Here is a 16,914-nt window from a genome sequence, read left to right as displayed (position 1 = left end):
TCTCTCTTGTTGCCTCCCACCCCCCGCTCATGCCCCATGTCTGTCTCCTGTTCTCTCCACCCCCCGCTCATGCCCCGTGTCTGCCTCCTGTTGCCCTCCACCCCCCGCTCATGCCCCGTGTCTGTCTCCTGTTCTTCCCACCCCCCTCATGCCCCGTATCTGTCTCCTGTCCCCCCATCCCCTGCTCATGCCCCGTGTCTGTCTCCTGTTCTCCCCACCCCCCCGCTCATGCCCCGTGTCTGACTCCTGTTCTCCCCACCCCCCCTCATGCTCCATGTCTCTCTCCTGTTGCCCCCCCACTCATGGCCCGTGTCTGTCTTTTGTTCCCCCACCCGCTCATGCCCGTGTCTCTCTCCTGTTGCCCCCCCACCCCCCGCTCATTCCCCGTGTCTCTCTCCTGTTGGCCCCACCCCCGTGTCTGTCTCCTGTTGCCCCCCACCCCCCGCTCTTGCCCCGGCGTCTCCCTCGTGTTACCCCCCCAGTGATGTCATCAATGACATTTGTGATGTCATCTTTGATGTCCTGGGTGTTAGTCTTAGCAGTGCACGGTGGTGGCGCGAGTTATGGTTGCTTAGCTTACCATAACTGGCGAATTTCAAGGGTTTTTCGGTTTTACTTGGAACCATAACGTCCCTTTGACAAAGTTTTTTCACTGAATTTCATAGGTTTTTAGTAGCGCAACTTAACCATAACGTCCCTTTAACAAAGTTTTTTCACTGAATATATATATATATATATATATATATTTAATTGTATGGGATTTATAAAGCGAGGCCCTTGCTCGGGTGCAATGAAGTGCTGTACATAGGGACTAACACAGGGGGTTGGCAGTAAGGACACAGTGTTCGCAGGGCGGGCAGAGTGGTTGTAGTGCTTGCTGATGTAGGTAGAGTGAGCAGGGGCATGGAAAGCTCCAAATGGGCAACGGAGAAGTAAGCGATTGGTGTGATGTTCTTTGTAGGGTAAGGTCTTCAGGTCTTTCTTTAAGTGTAGAAAGGTGCTGGCCAATCAGATCTGGTGACTTGTTCTAGAAAGAGGGTGTGCATCAGCGAACAGTCCTGTTTCCTAGTTGTTTCCATCTTGCAGTTCTTTTTTTCCAGTCTGGTGATATTGAGTTTTGGTTTTGACTACTTTGGAAGTGATGCAGGATGTCTTGCGCATGACGCATGTTTGAAGAGGTAGTTAGTGTAGATCATTGAGGGTGGTGGTGAAGTGGTCACATTTCCTTAATCCTCTGTTAGGGTGCGCTGCAGTGTGCTGGACGCCCTTCAGACAAGCCGACGTTGGCATTGTCCCCACCAGAGCGGGAAATGACCAGTGCTTAGACCAGTGTTCTGAAAAGCGATGTGCAGATAATAGACCTGACTTTGCACAGGAGCAAAAGATTGTACCAGTTTCTTTTGTTCCCCCCGGTTCCCCTCCCTTGCCTCGTCGTGCTCTCAAACACTTGTGTACGAGCGCGATATAAATAAATTATCATATCATATAATATCATGAGTGTTTTGATTGAGAGATCACAGTCGACAGTAAAGACGGAGGATTCTTGGAATGGTTTGGTGCAGTCTTTGCATATGCAGAATACTTCCCTTGTGCTGACTAGTTGGACATATGTGTTCCTTTATAATTGGTGGTATATCTATAGCCTCTAGGATGACAAAAGGAGTACTTTTTGTCTTATATTGTTCCTAGTCTTTTCAAAATGTTCTTGAGTATGCGCCATTTTATGTGTACGTTCCTGGTTTGAAGAATTGTATATGTTCTGGGTTTTTTTATGTGTGAATTAGCGAAATATACAAGCCACATAATGCCATCTGTGAGGTTTACTACCCTGAGTTATTTCTAAGTGAAACAAAGTGAAGGGGGATTCTACAGGAAACGGTGCTCTGGCAAACACACGTTCTACATGTGTTCACTATTTAGAAGTGTTGTCCATGATTACAACTGTGCTGGCTTTGGGCTCAGGGGGTGATTATCTAAATCGCTGACACTCATAGAGTGGATTTATGTAGAATTCTGCTGTGCACATTACAAAAAGACATACCAGCAGCCGGCAGGTGAAATGGCATTCTGTCAGAACACGAATTTGTCTCGGGAGGATAGCTCAGCTGCAACGTGCTTGCCTTGGAAGCAAGACGACACGGAGCAACACAGGTGAGCAACACAGGTTCGATCCCCGGTCGTGCTTAGAAACCTCTGGGTATTCAGCACGTTATAAATAACCAATCATACCATATCAAACAGCCTGAAACGTGCACATGAGAAGCAACGGGAGCTGTACATAAGTATGGACAAGCAAACATTAGATATTTGACCGGGTAATGCTCCTCACAGAAAGCATAAGAGCATGATGTCTGAGTACCTCTGAAAAGGTGCATTTCTGTATCACACGTGCGATGGACAGATAGGGATATACTTTAGACAGTTCGCTTGGCTACTTTCCACCAATTTAGGATTCTGTTTAAATTCAATTAGTAAATACGTCTGACCTAATTTCATGGATCAAGGAAAACATGAGCGCAGATTTGGGGGACTGGAGCTAAGTAACTCTTACCTCCCATGCACAACCATGTCAGCAATAGATTTATAAGTAGTTACTCCCTGAGGCTAGATGTGTAAGGGATGCACATCAAACCTCCCAACAGACACTCACCCCACTGAAGGGTGTCCAGTCAATTGGTCGAAAAAAAACTGGTCGACTGCAATTTGGTCGACGCAATTTGGTAGAAAACCAAATGGTCGAATTTTTTTTTTTATTTATATATTTATTTTTCGGGTTTTCGTTTAGTAAAAAAAGGGGTTTTTAGAGAAAAAAAGGAGGTTGGGGGGGGGACCCCCCCAAAAAAATTTTAAAAAAGGGTTAAAATAAAAAAATTAAAAAATTCGACCATTTGGTTTTCGACCAAATTGGTTCGACCATTTGTCTGGTCGACCAATTTTTTTCGACCAAATGTCTGGCAACCCACTGAAGGAACTATGGGTCTGGGCATAGGTAAATGAAGGATGCATGTGCCTAAATCTACATAGCTACACCTTATATGACATTGGGTTGACTGATGACAACCAGTAGACCTACTGATAAGCAGCTACACCTTTGCCCCTAGCGCATTCCTCACTAGGTTGAAAGTCAGGCGATGCAGTGAGGATGCAGTCGAACAGACCGCATCCAAAAGTTCACATGGACTAAAAGTTCAAAAAATGCTACCACCAAAGGTTCGAACCACCAAAAGTTCGAACCTTTGGTGGTAGCATTAATCGGTAAGTATAAATAAAGAAGACTGCGGGGGCTGCGGGGTGTCCCCCGCAAAACCCCGCTCACTATACTTCACGGTATAGTGAGCAGGGGTTGCAGGAGAAACCCCTGCAGCCCTGTTAACAAAAAAAAGAAGAAAAGAAAAGGACCCTGCGGCGCTGGTTCCCGATCACGGAAGTGAAAGGGAACTGACCCCGCAGGAAACCAGCGTGAAGAAGAAGGTAAGTAGGGTATGTTTATATTGGGGGTGTGCTGAGGGCGTGGGTGGGGGGGTGTTATGGGTGTGTTGAGTGTGTGGGTGTGAGTATGTATGTTTGTTCGCATGAGAAAGGTGCAAACCTTTGGTAGTTTGCACCTTTCTCATGCGAACGTTCTGGCTGCGGTATATTCAGCCGCGGCCGGATCACTTAGATTCTTGCAGGGATAAGGGCACAGTAACATGAAATGATGCAGCATACAAGGTAAATGAGTTTCTTCGATTTTATTAAGACCTGATGTATGCCCTACTGAGTCCTTCACAGTCAGCTTGTCTTCTGTTAGTTCTATCTTTCTAAAGATGCACATTCTCATAGAAGATGTTGTAATACAGTGTTCCACATTCTTATCATTCATTATGAAGAATACTACACAGCTCCCTTCTTTACACACTTTCCAACCAACGAAATTAAAAATAAACATAAAGTACTGAAGAGATTCAAAACAAAACACATGTCAAACTTTAGTGAATTTCTTTAACTTACAAAGTACATTTGAAAGCACATTTGAACCTTTTCTTTGAGTTGCAAAGTAAATTTTAAATCCACATTTGAACAGTGTTCTTCATCCAACATATGCTAACATCTCTTCTGTACTTATACATTTTGCAAATTATATGTTGAAAGGATAAACTCCTTTATTTTTCAGCTAACCAGTTAATCATCAATATAGTCAACATATTCCCTCAGATACAAAGGTCTGTGACATTCCCTTCTTGTACGACCACAGCTGTCATCCTTTACTTGTTACAAGCTGTTTGAAGCCATATCTCTACTACTTGGCATACTACTTGATCTCAGCTTCCATCATTTTGGACATATCCTGACAAATTCTATTACTGTTCCAAAACTGTATGAGGTTTTAACGGCCCCATGTAGTCTTTTCACCACTTTAAGAGGTTCCGACCAATTCAAAATTCCTTCCTTCCACCCTTGAGGATGTTTGATACACACTATATCTCCTACTTCAAACACCTTTACTTTTGCTGCTTTCCTGATGTCAAAATATTCTTTGTTCTGTATTTTTTTTTTACTGATGTTATCTCTAACTACTTGGAAATTAGTTTTGCTCAATGCTCATGCCTACTCTACCCAACCAGCGAGGACACACTCTAGTGTTAGACTTCCTTCCCTAGAGCATCTCAAATGGAGAAATTGCAGTTCTGGAATGAGGTGTAAATCTATATGCTACCACAACCTCATCAGCGGCGTTCCTCTAGTACTTGCCTTCAACAATGGCACTTCAGATACTGTCCTTGATAACTCTGTTACATCTCTCTTCTATTTCGTTACTTTCTGGATGATAGACTAAACTGGTTTTATGTTCTATACCATTTCCTTTTAAGAGCCTTTCCATCTCCTCTGAATACAATTGCAGACTCTTATCTTTTACAATCACTGCCTGATATCCTTCACTTTTTAATGCATTATCCAAAGACTTGATTATGTCTCTCGTACAAACATTTTGGACCCCTGAGGTTTCCACCTAATGGGACATCATATCAACCAAAACAATGCAGTACTTTACATTCCCTTAAAATCGTACTGGTCCAACAATGTTCAATGCTACACCTTCCCACAGAATCTCATGAATGGATGTGAGTCATCGGCTCCACTGTAGTGGCATACCCGTTCCCTGGTTCTTTACATACATAGCAATCTCTGACGAACCTCTCTATTTGTGGATCTAATCCTGGCCATCAGAAATCTTGCCTCAATAATTGTTTTGTTGTTGACATACCTTAATGACCTCAATAAGCCCTGGCCAACATTTTTCCTCTTACCCCTTCGGGGGGGAAATAATGTGTCTCCCCTAATGAGCATGCATCCTCTACAATGTAACTCATCAAACACAAGCCTCACTGCATCAGGTATAGATCCTCTACTAATCTGGAGACTCTTCACCCCACACTCAATGCGTTTCTTGGTGTCTGTGAAAACATTATCTTTTAACATGGTCTCCTGCCACTCCTCTTCTGATACCACATCTTGATGCATCTCTATTTTCAACACTTGATCTTCCTTGTCATCATCATCTACCTCCTGTTCTTCAATCACATTTGTCAACCTAGAAAAACAATAGGCTGCCTTATTCTTCACACCTTCAACATCCCATATGTAATCCTGAACACTAGCAATCCATTTTCTAATACTGAATAATACTTTGTCTAAACCCTTAGTGGTGAAAATCTCCTTTAAATATTGGTGATCTGACCTGTAAGAGATTGTTTCTTATTGAGGTAAATTCGGAATTTGGCAGTATTTTTCTTACCATAAAGTCTTGGTGGTAAATTGGCGGTAAACTGGCCTTACATTTAGAGTGGGTTTGGTATTAGTCTATTTTGGTGATTGTATATTGTTAGCTTGTATTGGTGTTAATTTTAGTGGTATCTTGTTTTGTGGTATTTTAAAAATGATCTTATTCCTGTGGTATAGTGGTGAGTATATTTTTTTATATTACAACCCCATCATAAACAAACCTTTCCTTTACAATAGAATGTCTTCTAGTCGCCTCTAGAGATCCCCAGATTTAGGACACTTCAGAGAACCCAATGAGTTTATTCAGACCACCACCTATAGTTTGTGGCTGGTATTACTGGCTTATGTACATCCAGTAATCCAAGTGCCAGATTAGGCACCCCTTCCCTTCAGCATGCAAGGAAGGAATCATTCATTACATTTTACACGCACATCTTTCTACCTTGTAGATATTTACTACTGACTTTCTCTTGTTTGCTATTTTAACTACAGTGGTAAAGTGGTAAATGCACTACAGCACTGAAATAAACATCACCTCTGTGCTTCACATATAGAAATGATTCACAGATGCATGAATGACACCAAAGTCTCAATTTTTGTATCTGTACTTTGTATTGCATGACAATTACAAACCGCAAAACATCTTACCACCGAAACATCTTACCACATGATATTTACAGCATCACCTGCAAGATAAAAGAACAACAGAAACAAGCAGGTGTTTTGCAAACACTCATTTATGTTCTCACACCTTGAACACAGAGAGAAAAATAAACATGCAATTTTTTCTAACCTCCCTGCACTGCCATTAAATTCTAGCAACACACATACATCATACTATTTTTTTTTCCTCACTTTGCACCAATCTTACCAATGCCAGGGAATTCTGAAGTCCCACACGACCTTGCTGTCTTTGTAGACTCAGGCTCAATGTCAAACCCCCTCGTATGTGTGGGGAGCTGCCAGATGATTATGCTCGTAGCCAGCACTCAACCCACTTGAAGTTCAACAGATATGGCACCGTCCGTCTCCTGGTCCCAGCACAAACTGCCTACCTCCCTTCACTTCATTTCTTCGGAAAACTCTGATTCAGCCCTCTATTGACATAGCTAATCCACCTACAATCACTACCAATTCGAATAAAAAGAATGTGCTCTGTGCCAGCCTTCATTTTTCAAGACAATAAAAACCTCATTTTCAACGCAACTGTTTCATTTTCCTTCCTGCATTTTACATATTTCTGTTCTCTACAAGCTGAAGAAAACGCTAGTGTGCACTTCCTCATGGAACAAATTAATTTCAAACAGTGCACCCAAAACATCGACTGTATTCATTGTACACAGAAGACTGCATTATAATGTTAGAGAACTTGAAATTAGTACTTTAGTAATGTTAGTGCAAGGTTAATCAGTTATGTATTCTAATGCAGTTTCCATACATGAAACATCCAATATAAAATTGTGCACCTCCTTATTTTAACTGGCAGCACACGATGCTAAAATGTTTTTTTTTTACTAAGTATTCTGAAAACTTGCTTACTGGCTGTTACTGAAGTAAGGCCAGCAGTTTAAAAAAACTGGGCCTGGCTGTATTTCTCTGCTGTCTATTGCATGTTGGCAATAAAACCCCACATATCCTTCCATATGGGCGCACCTCCATTCTGCATGTTGCATGGCAATAAAACCCATATATACCGAATGATAAACTACACACCACACGAGAAAGGACAGTATTTATCTATTGCTCATTTTACTGCTAATAACTCTTTCTCAATATTTGAATAATTATGTTCCACTTCCTTTAATAATCCATGATTGTGAGCATCAGTGGTTACTGCACTTCTCTTGCTCGAATCATAACTATTCAAAGTGGGTGCCTTATTCAAAGCAACTTTGATGTTGTGAAATTATGCCTAACACATACTGTCCCACTGAAACTGTACACCTTTCTTTACCAGTTTCCTCATGCTCACTAAATTATAGGCTAATACCGCAATGAATTTGGAATACTACTCTGCCATACCTAGCAATGACACAACCTTTGCTTTATCACAAGGACTGGGAAATTAAAAATGCTATTTACTGGCTCCACCTTTGGTCTGATACCATTCTCTGATATCTCATGTCCCAGATAATGAATCACAGTCTTGAGAAATGTGCACTTTTCCTTACTAAGGGCCTAATTCATGGAACTTTTAGCACAGTTCAAAGTCCTCTTGCACTGCCAATAAACACTCTGATTCACAGAGCGATGCAAAGTGTATTTTTGTGAAGCAAAGTCACTTTGCACTGCAAAAGTACGCTTTGCACCTCTCTGTGAATCAGAGTGTTTGTTGGCAGTGCAAAGTCACTTTGCACCGCACTAAAAGATCCATGAATTAGGCCCGAAGTGTTAAGCCATATTCCAGAAAACGATCCAAAAATGTCTTCAGCCTCATATCATGTTCTTTTACAGTTTCTACATAGACATCATCCTGAAAACATAATCCTCGTTGAACATCCTGGAATAACTTCTACTTCACCAGTTGAGAAAACTGCAGCAACAGACACTAAACCAAAGGGCTTCTGTTTACAGTGAAATAAACCTTCTTGTGTAATAAATGCAGTGATATTTCTGGACTCTGGATGTAGCACTAATTGATGGTGTGCAGACCTTACATCTAATGTGATCATAATCTTGGCACCTTTTACGGTGCCCAACATTTCTGTGATATTTGGCAAATTATATATATCTGGTATGACACAACGATTATCTGTGTGCAACTCAATACAGAGTCTTAGTTTTCCATTAGGTTTGTGAACAATTACAAGAGTAGAGACCCATTCAGAAGAGGCTGTCCTATCTATCACTTAATTCCTTTCCGTTTCTTCAAGTTATTGTTTCACAGCAAGCCTGGGGTTTATGGGAACGGGCCTTGCCTTCTGCACTACAGGAATGGAATCTGGCTTCATCCTTATCTCGTGCATGTAACCCTTAACACATCTTAATACATCTCTAAAGACCTCTTGACTTCCAACAGCACTTGAGAGACTCAAATTCATGCCATCCACAGCATGCACGGTCTCATCAGCATTGGGATCTAGTTTTATATTCAACCTCTTCTGATGTGACCAAATGAGCAGGGGAAAGCTTCCTATATCTGAAACATACACTTTCCCTTTGGCAGACCTTTCTTTAAATTACATTATAGTACAGAACCAACCGAGTAGGTCAACGTGCTTCCCACCATATGCAACTGGTCTGATATCTACTTAATAAAGCTTACATTTCTTATGCAAGCTGGTCTCAAAAAAAGTTTTAGGCATTAAGGTGTACTTGGCACCTGAGTCAATGACTCAAAATCCCTACCTTCTATTTTGATCGTAGCCGTCGGTTTCACAACATCTGGATCTTTGTCTCCAACACGGTTTATTAAATCTTCATCTATGATATGCGTGCACTCTTCAAGTTTATCACACAATTATTGTACACATTTTTACACTCTCTTTCTTGGTTCTGCAGCAACTGGTAAAATGACCTCTCTTAGTGCATTTTTTACATAAGACTTTGACTACTGGACATGTATGACTATTAGCAAAATGTTATAGGCTGTCAAAACAGAAACATTTTTGTTCTCTCTTCGTCATATTTCTTCTCTTTCAATCTGGTTCCTTTCTTTTTAACATGTTTCTTTTTCTCTGTCCTTCTACTCACACAGCCAACCCTTCCATCACTTGCACCTCTTCCCCTTTCTTTATTTTGGGATCTGTCCTTCTTTCTTATTCTTTGACACATTTGTGAGTGTGTTCCATTTGTGAGTGTGTGCAACTTCTTTTGCGACCCTGAGAACCTTCTCAAGAGAAGGATTACTTTTAGACCATAGGACCTCTCAAATTATACTGTCAGCACACTCCAACATAAACTGATCACAAAGTCGTTCACTCAGTGTAACACCAAACTCACACGTGGCAGCTTAACCTCTCAATGCAGTTATGTATTGCTCCAGAGATTCATTCTGTAGTTGCTTCCTCTTGCCAAAATGATATTTCGCTAACACAATGCTGAGTGATTTTTCATAGTGTTTGTCTAGCATCAGTATGCACTTGCCATACTCAGAGAAACCAGCTGACTCACTTTAAAACAACTGCAGTACATGTTCATGCTGTTCTTGACCATAATTCCCTAAACAATGCAAAGGAGACACTTTTTCCTCTCACTGGCCAAATTCAAACCATGCACAGCCAGAACATAGTGTTCACAACGCTTCTTCCACCTTTTCCAGGGAATGCTGGGTTCTCCCTGATTTTCCCAAAAATAATTAAGTTGAGGTATTCCTGGCATCTTGCAAAGCCTGCACTAACTGTTTATAAAGTAAAACACACTATACAGCACAATACACATACACCGTCACAATATAGGTAATAGCTATATAGAATGTTACTTTATCAAAAACACGTGTGATTTAAAACCGTGCTAAAAGAAATTGGCACAGAATAGATGGATAAATGGATAACTCTACACGGGTCCTATAAACATACCATATACTTAAGATTAGAGAAAATAAATAAATATATATGTATATATACATATGTGTGTGTATATATATATATACTGCTAGATAGAGGTAATGGCTGTCATCCCGAAAAATCATCCTCTGCATGTGCTCTTTGTCACTGTGATACACCCAAACACTGTAAACATGGAATGGATTCACTGTAGATGCCGCTCCCCAAACACTTTAACTTGCTGCAATGCACTCCCTTGTTGATGCGCCCTGTTCTGAAACTGAAGCAGAGAAGAACGATGTTCGCCGTGTTCAACAGAGCTTGTATTCAAACCAGTGTTGATGCCGTTGTCGTGGAAACAAAGATGGCCACCACGTTGCATTACGGCTAAAGGTGGTTTTCTCAAACCCCTCAACAGACCGTCTCTCACTCTCACTGCTCAGTTGCCAGAACTCACTTGTCAACAAGTTGTTGAGGCTTGAGGTCAGCGATTATTTCTAAAGTAAACTTCAGGACTCAATGATCCCTGTGAAAGCTAAATCTCACTGCATGTGACGCAAGCATATGACAGGGCACATGGTCAGGCAAGCAGGACTGGCTCATGAAAAAATGGCTTCACAGCTCACAGTGCCTACAAAAACGCAGGGCTAACAGCACAATGCCCACTGCCACAAGCATGCCAGAGCAGTCAGCGCTCATGACACTCTTGAAGAGCAGTCTTGAGGAGCACACACTAATTGGGCTACAGCACTCGCTCTCCACTCCAAAATAAGGATCACAGGTCTGGACCTTTGGTAAGGTTAACAGACTGCAGCCCTCAGAGCCAACATCAGTACTATTCCAACACGATTCAGAAGACGAAAGTCTTCACAGACAGGTGCTTGCACAGCGACTCTTCCTCACAGTAAAAATGATCCATTAGTAATGAGGATCTAGCGGGAAAATTAGGTTTCACAGTGCCAGTACTCAGTGGGGCTCCAGCAATGTCCAGCTCGTTGCCATTGAAATGTTGCAGCATACAAGGTGAGTTTCTTCTTATTGTATTAAGTGCTGGTGTACGCGCCACTGGCTCCTTCACAGTCAGCTTTCCTCCTGTTAGTTCTACCTTTCCAAAGATGCACATTTGCATGGAAGATGCAGATCTGCATTGTTCTAATACAGTGCTCCACATGCTTATCGTTCATTATGATGAATACTACATAACATGTTTGCATTCACTTTCTTGCAGGTAGTTTGTGGTGTTCTGATCTGCCGGCATCTGGGTATCCCCGTCTGCAATATCACCAAATGCCTTCTTATCAGTTAACTTTTATGTCAATTATCACGCTCCAGGTGGAGCATGTTCCCCCTCCACTGGCAGCATGCAGAAAGAGAATAGCGTGAGATCGGCAGCAGGCAGCCCTATCAACTGACCCAAGAACACAAGGGCTGAATCACGCGTGTTTTCACATCGTATTCTATCCTTGCCATGAGGATTAGGTGATCTGGTACCTATACAGTGGTTCATCAACTGTCGGGGCTATATGCTTGATGGACTGCTGAGCCATCCTCTGCCTAGTATGACCTTCTCCTAACACGTTTCCATACATATTGGGCACAATACTCTCTTCCTCGCATGAACTGCAACCGATTAAGTCATTCGAGCCTCAGAGACACAGCTGTAGCTCAATCTGTATCACTCATCTGGTGCTCCAAAATGTCCTTCTTCCTTGACTTCACCCATGGGAAAACATGTCATGCCTTTCTAGTCAGTTGCAGTTCATCTTGCTCTTGGAATTCAATTGCTGAATGCTGGCTCTAGCTTTGATGGTCTAGTACCTTCCTTGGCATCTCATAAATATGAACAATCGCAGGTGTGTAGAAAGGACAAGCACTTAATCCACTTATGGTTATGACCAAAGGTCAGTTCGGAATTACTCGTTTCTTGTAAATGTTTCCAAAGCTGACATTTATGCATGTTCGTTTTTCTGTGTGGAGAAGTGGGTCGACTCACCTCCTGCCTCCTGGCTGCTGACACACACCTCCTTTCCACTGATTCCCTCAATGCCCTCCAGGTTGAGGATGCTGCTACACGCCTCCAACCACGGTGTCAGGTCTAGGAGCTCGGTGGTACTGCCGCCAGTTGCCATGGAATCCTGCTTGTGTTGGGAGAGAAGTCCATGCACCCTGACCCTGAGGTCGTTCCATCTCTTGCAGCAGTCCTCTGTATCACGGGGACACTGCCCACTACATTCACCTTCTGGCTTATGGACAGCAAGATGGCCGTGTTGCACTGGCCTGTCGTTTTCCACTGTCTTCTGCCATACAGCTCCTCGCAGTGGGCTACTACCTCATCTGTGAGGACTTCTCCCTCCTTGAATTTTGGCTTTCTCAGACGGTTCTCTGGCACCTTCCCTCGGGTCCGCTCCTTAGGCATGTGCCAGTGTGTTTCAGGTTTGGATGGCTGCAGGAAGTGGGTGATTCAGGTTGGATTCAGTTTTTAAAAGATGGCCACTACCATGCTTCCCGTTCCGGCGATAACGCTATTTCCACAATCGCAAATAGCACCGCAGGACACAGGCGTAGCGCTGTTAGCACTGAGATATTTTGAGTAAAGAACAAGGATAATTTATGAAATGAATGGACACAAGCACACATACACGCACATAAACACACACATGCACACACCGAAACACACATGTGCACAGCACATGCATCCAGTAGAGCTCTATCTGCTAACAATAGGCGCACACAAGCACCTCTAGCATCAAGAATGAACATTCAAACTCTCAATTGTTTAAATGATTGAACAAATAAAAAAGATATTTGCTCTGGAATCATAAGAGGGCAAGAAGGATTATTACATATTAAGTGCCTAGAAACACTTGTGTACAGGCCCGTTTTTAAGTGCTGCATCATAACACTTCACTGTTCACTTCACTTTTAAAATCTTCTATTCGCTTATTTTAACCATAAAAGAACAGCCTCACATTTCATTATTACATACCAGTTCATTAAGTACAAGTTCACACATCAAGATGGCGTAATATTCAATATATTCAATTTCTAAAAACAATCAATTGTAAGGGTTTAAAAGTAATAGGACCTGAAGGCACTATGTTTTAGGGTGGAGAGATTCTGGTGACATAACATAAGCTTCAAATCTCGCAGCCTCCCAAACACGCACATATTCATCTGTATCTATGACAACAATTCGTTATTCAAACCTTATGGTATCCATGGCAACATTCCTTGTTTCATTGAACACCAAGATGTCCTTTACATGGTCTGGCATAGCGGGCAGGAGAAATGATATTCAATTAAAATCGTATGACTATTTCTTTTTTTTTTTGGGAGGAGATTATGATGACAAATCGTGACGTTTTGAAACTCACAGCCTCCCAAACAAACAGATTGCAGTCATCTATAACTAAAACAACAACTCATATTTATAAGCCTAATACTACCCATCAGATCATGTTATATCAGCACAGGAAGCATAAATATGTCCCAGTAAACTCTCAGTGCTCCACTGTCAGAGGATGTGTGAACAATGTTGGCTCACTCTGAACGTTCTCCCATTTTGAGCTACAATCTGCACTACTTTCGACATGTATCAAATAATGGGTGGGGCAAAGGTGGACAGAGGTTTTAGCTAAAGAAGGGAAACAGCTGTGCTTTTGTACATTTCATTTACATAAGACAGCACATCAATATGCACAGTGAGCAGTGAGATATCTCAGAGGGTTAGTTCACGCCTGTGAAGATCTGCAGGTGATAGATTCAGACCTGTGCTGGCACAAGCCGCCCTTTCAACCTTCTGAAGTTGCTAAAATAAATACAGTGCAATTGAGTTAGCGTGAGATTTCATACCAGATGTGCACCTCTGTAGGGCTGGGACAAAGCCAATTACATTGAAATCATGCGTTGGTCATGCATGTACCCTTGAAGTGCCTATAGGGATCCCACTGAGCAAGCCACATTCCAAGAGTGTATGATGCTGCAATCCATCCTCAAGGGTCACCTATACGAGTACCATTGAGGTTGGTAATATCTAAACAATGAGAGTTAAAGGTAGGTATTCCAGCTCTCGAAAGGCCAACCTGACAGGGGCCACCATCCAGTCTTTTTCTGATTTGGGTCAGAGGATTGAAGACTGAATGAATTTACTTGAGCAGAATAACACTGGTTCATGGCAGCCATGTAATTGGCAAAGGTTCTATAATGATTCCACGCAGCCCGTTTTCACCGAAGCCCGGTTTCCGACTTGGTTTCGGCACTGCGGGGAATCATCATTCCCTTTTAGCGCCTCCTTCCCTGTCTTTTCCTAATGCGGGTTCACCCCGCAACCCCTATTCCCTCCCCCCCAGGCCCAGTGGAGTATTCGGGCCATCCCCGCCACCTACATTCACCGATCCACACTCCCAAAGCCATGACCGGCCCTGCCATTCCCGAGGCACCCCTCCTGCACACTTACGCAAGCACATGCCCACACCCATACGATTCCCCAATCCAACTCCTTACCTCACAGTCTGCCGCCTCCTATTCATTACGCAGTAAACGCATGCGCAGTTCCCCGACAGGCTGTCGTTTGAACGGCCTGTCTGGGCAATATTTATAGTGAAAGGGGCCATTTCCTTGGTGAAAGGCCAGCACAACACAGATCTGTATGATTTCTCTAGCGATTATTTCTGGGTTGAAAACAAAAAGTAAATATTGTTTTCATTCTAAGAACAGCTGACCATTACAGTAAACTGTAAGCAGTTAGCACTACAAAGCCAAACTTTATTTATGTATGCCTGCTGGCGAGCACACTCAGTTCAGCTCATTAGACACATTGGGCCTCATTACGACCCAGGCGGTAAGGGTTTTACGGCGGCGTAAACAGCGCCGACCCTTACCGCCTGAGTACGAGGTCCCTTAGCGCCATGGCGGACTTAACACCTGCTTTTAGCAGGTGTTAAAATCCATGGCGCTAAGGGACCATGGAGTTAATTACGCCACCGTAATTTACGGTGGCGTAATTAACGCCTTCCCCACTCCCATTATGCCCTATGGGGCAAGAATGGGAATGGGGAAGGGTAAATGGGGATTGGGGAATTACCGCCCCGCCAACCTTGGAATGGGGCGGTAATTCCGCCATCCACCAAGGCGCTGCCGGTCCGGGTACGGCGTCAACCAAGGCGTTAATAGCGCCATTGGTTAGCGCCGTACTCGGAATGAGGCCCATTAACATTTATTAGCCCGCACCTCTCATGAACTCGTTCCTAATGTATCCCTTAAACTACTCATATGTTTGAGAGATGTGTTGCCATTGAGTGTGTTGGCAATTGGCGGTTTTTAGAGTTCAGCTGAATAAGGTTGCCAAGTTCAATTTCTGGGCACAAACGGGGGATGCAGAAAGGATTGGGGAGTACTATGACGGATGTGCTTTGAAGAGAGGTCCACTTCAACATAATCTGCATATCATCTTAAACACAGAGGTGACCTGTGCATTTAGGTTGGACAGATGTGCAGCAAGATCCATTGTTAGCTAAGTCCAATGCACGCCTGCCACTTGCTCATTGTCTTTCTGCGACCACATCTGTTGAGGCAGGGGTGGACTGGCCTACAGAGAACTCTGGAGATTTCCCAGTAAGTCTCTGCGTCATGGGCCTCTTTTGTGTGGTAATCCAGTTTATTTCCAAATGTTCTCCTGGGAAAAGACTTGTGCTGCTGGAAATATGTAACACGGGGCCACTTTGAAAACTATTTCCACTGCCTCTTTTGGTTCCCAGTCCACCACTGTGTGGATGGCTGAATCCTGGTGCTGTCAGTGTTCCCCAGCCTTCCTTTGATGACAGTGACAATGTTTGTTGCAAACCTTTAATAGAAAGTCATGTTAACTTGCAAATACTTAACAGATACATTTCTTCAACCCAATTAAATGAGTGACCTCCATTTGGAACAGCAGAGGCTTGTGCACCAGCGGGGCCAAGCTCAGGCAGGGCACAGAAGGCTAAAAAAGTTACCTTCCTATGCATTGGGCCTCGTTACAAGTTTGGCGGTAGCCTTGCCAAGAAAACCGGCAGACTACCACCAAACTTGCGATTTTATCAGACACCCGTGAAGAGCAATTACCGGGTCATTGTCGGAAAGAAATGCTCCCGATTTCCATTGGAGCCCCATAGGGCTCAATGGGAATGGGGAGGTCGGATGCACCGGCACCATTCGGAAAGGTTCCAGTGCATCCAACATGCTCTGCTCGTGGGTGCCGGTCTGCCCGCCAGGTCAGACCTGGCGGACAGAGAGGCACCCGCGAGCACAACTCATAGTTTGCCATCCGGTAGCAATGGTGCTGGTAGCTTTCTGGAACCGTTACTACCGGACCGGCAAACTTGTAATGAGGCCCATTGAACCTTCCCTTGCACCCTTTCCGATCAAAGCCAGAGTGAAGCCTGGATATCAGTTCACATTTGTGAATGCATCCCATTGTGATTATGGGATGCAAATAAGGGGACACATATCCCCATACCAGATTTAAAACTTCTACTGCAGTGGGAGTGGGTGCATCTGGATGTATGCATCCGTGAGCGGCCCCTTTATGAACCAGAGCAATCGCATGTTGGCACATTTGCTGCGTGTGTGGGCTCAAGTGCAGGGGCATATGGAATAATAGCTTTGTGAATCAGCTCCAAAGTATCTGTTC

This window comes from Ambystoma mexicanum, chromosome 4q (genome assembly GCF_040938575.1).
Source record: "Ambystoma mexicanum isolate Mex_15411 chromosome 4q, UKY_AmexF1_1, whole genome shotgun sequence".
NCBI lineage: Eukaryota > Metazoa > Chordata > Amphibia > Caudata > Ambystomatidae > Ambystoma > Ambystoma mexicanum.
This window is presented reverse-complemented; position numbering follows the sequence as displayed.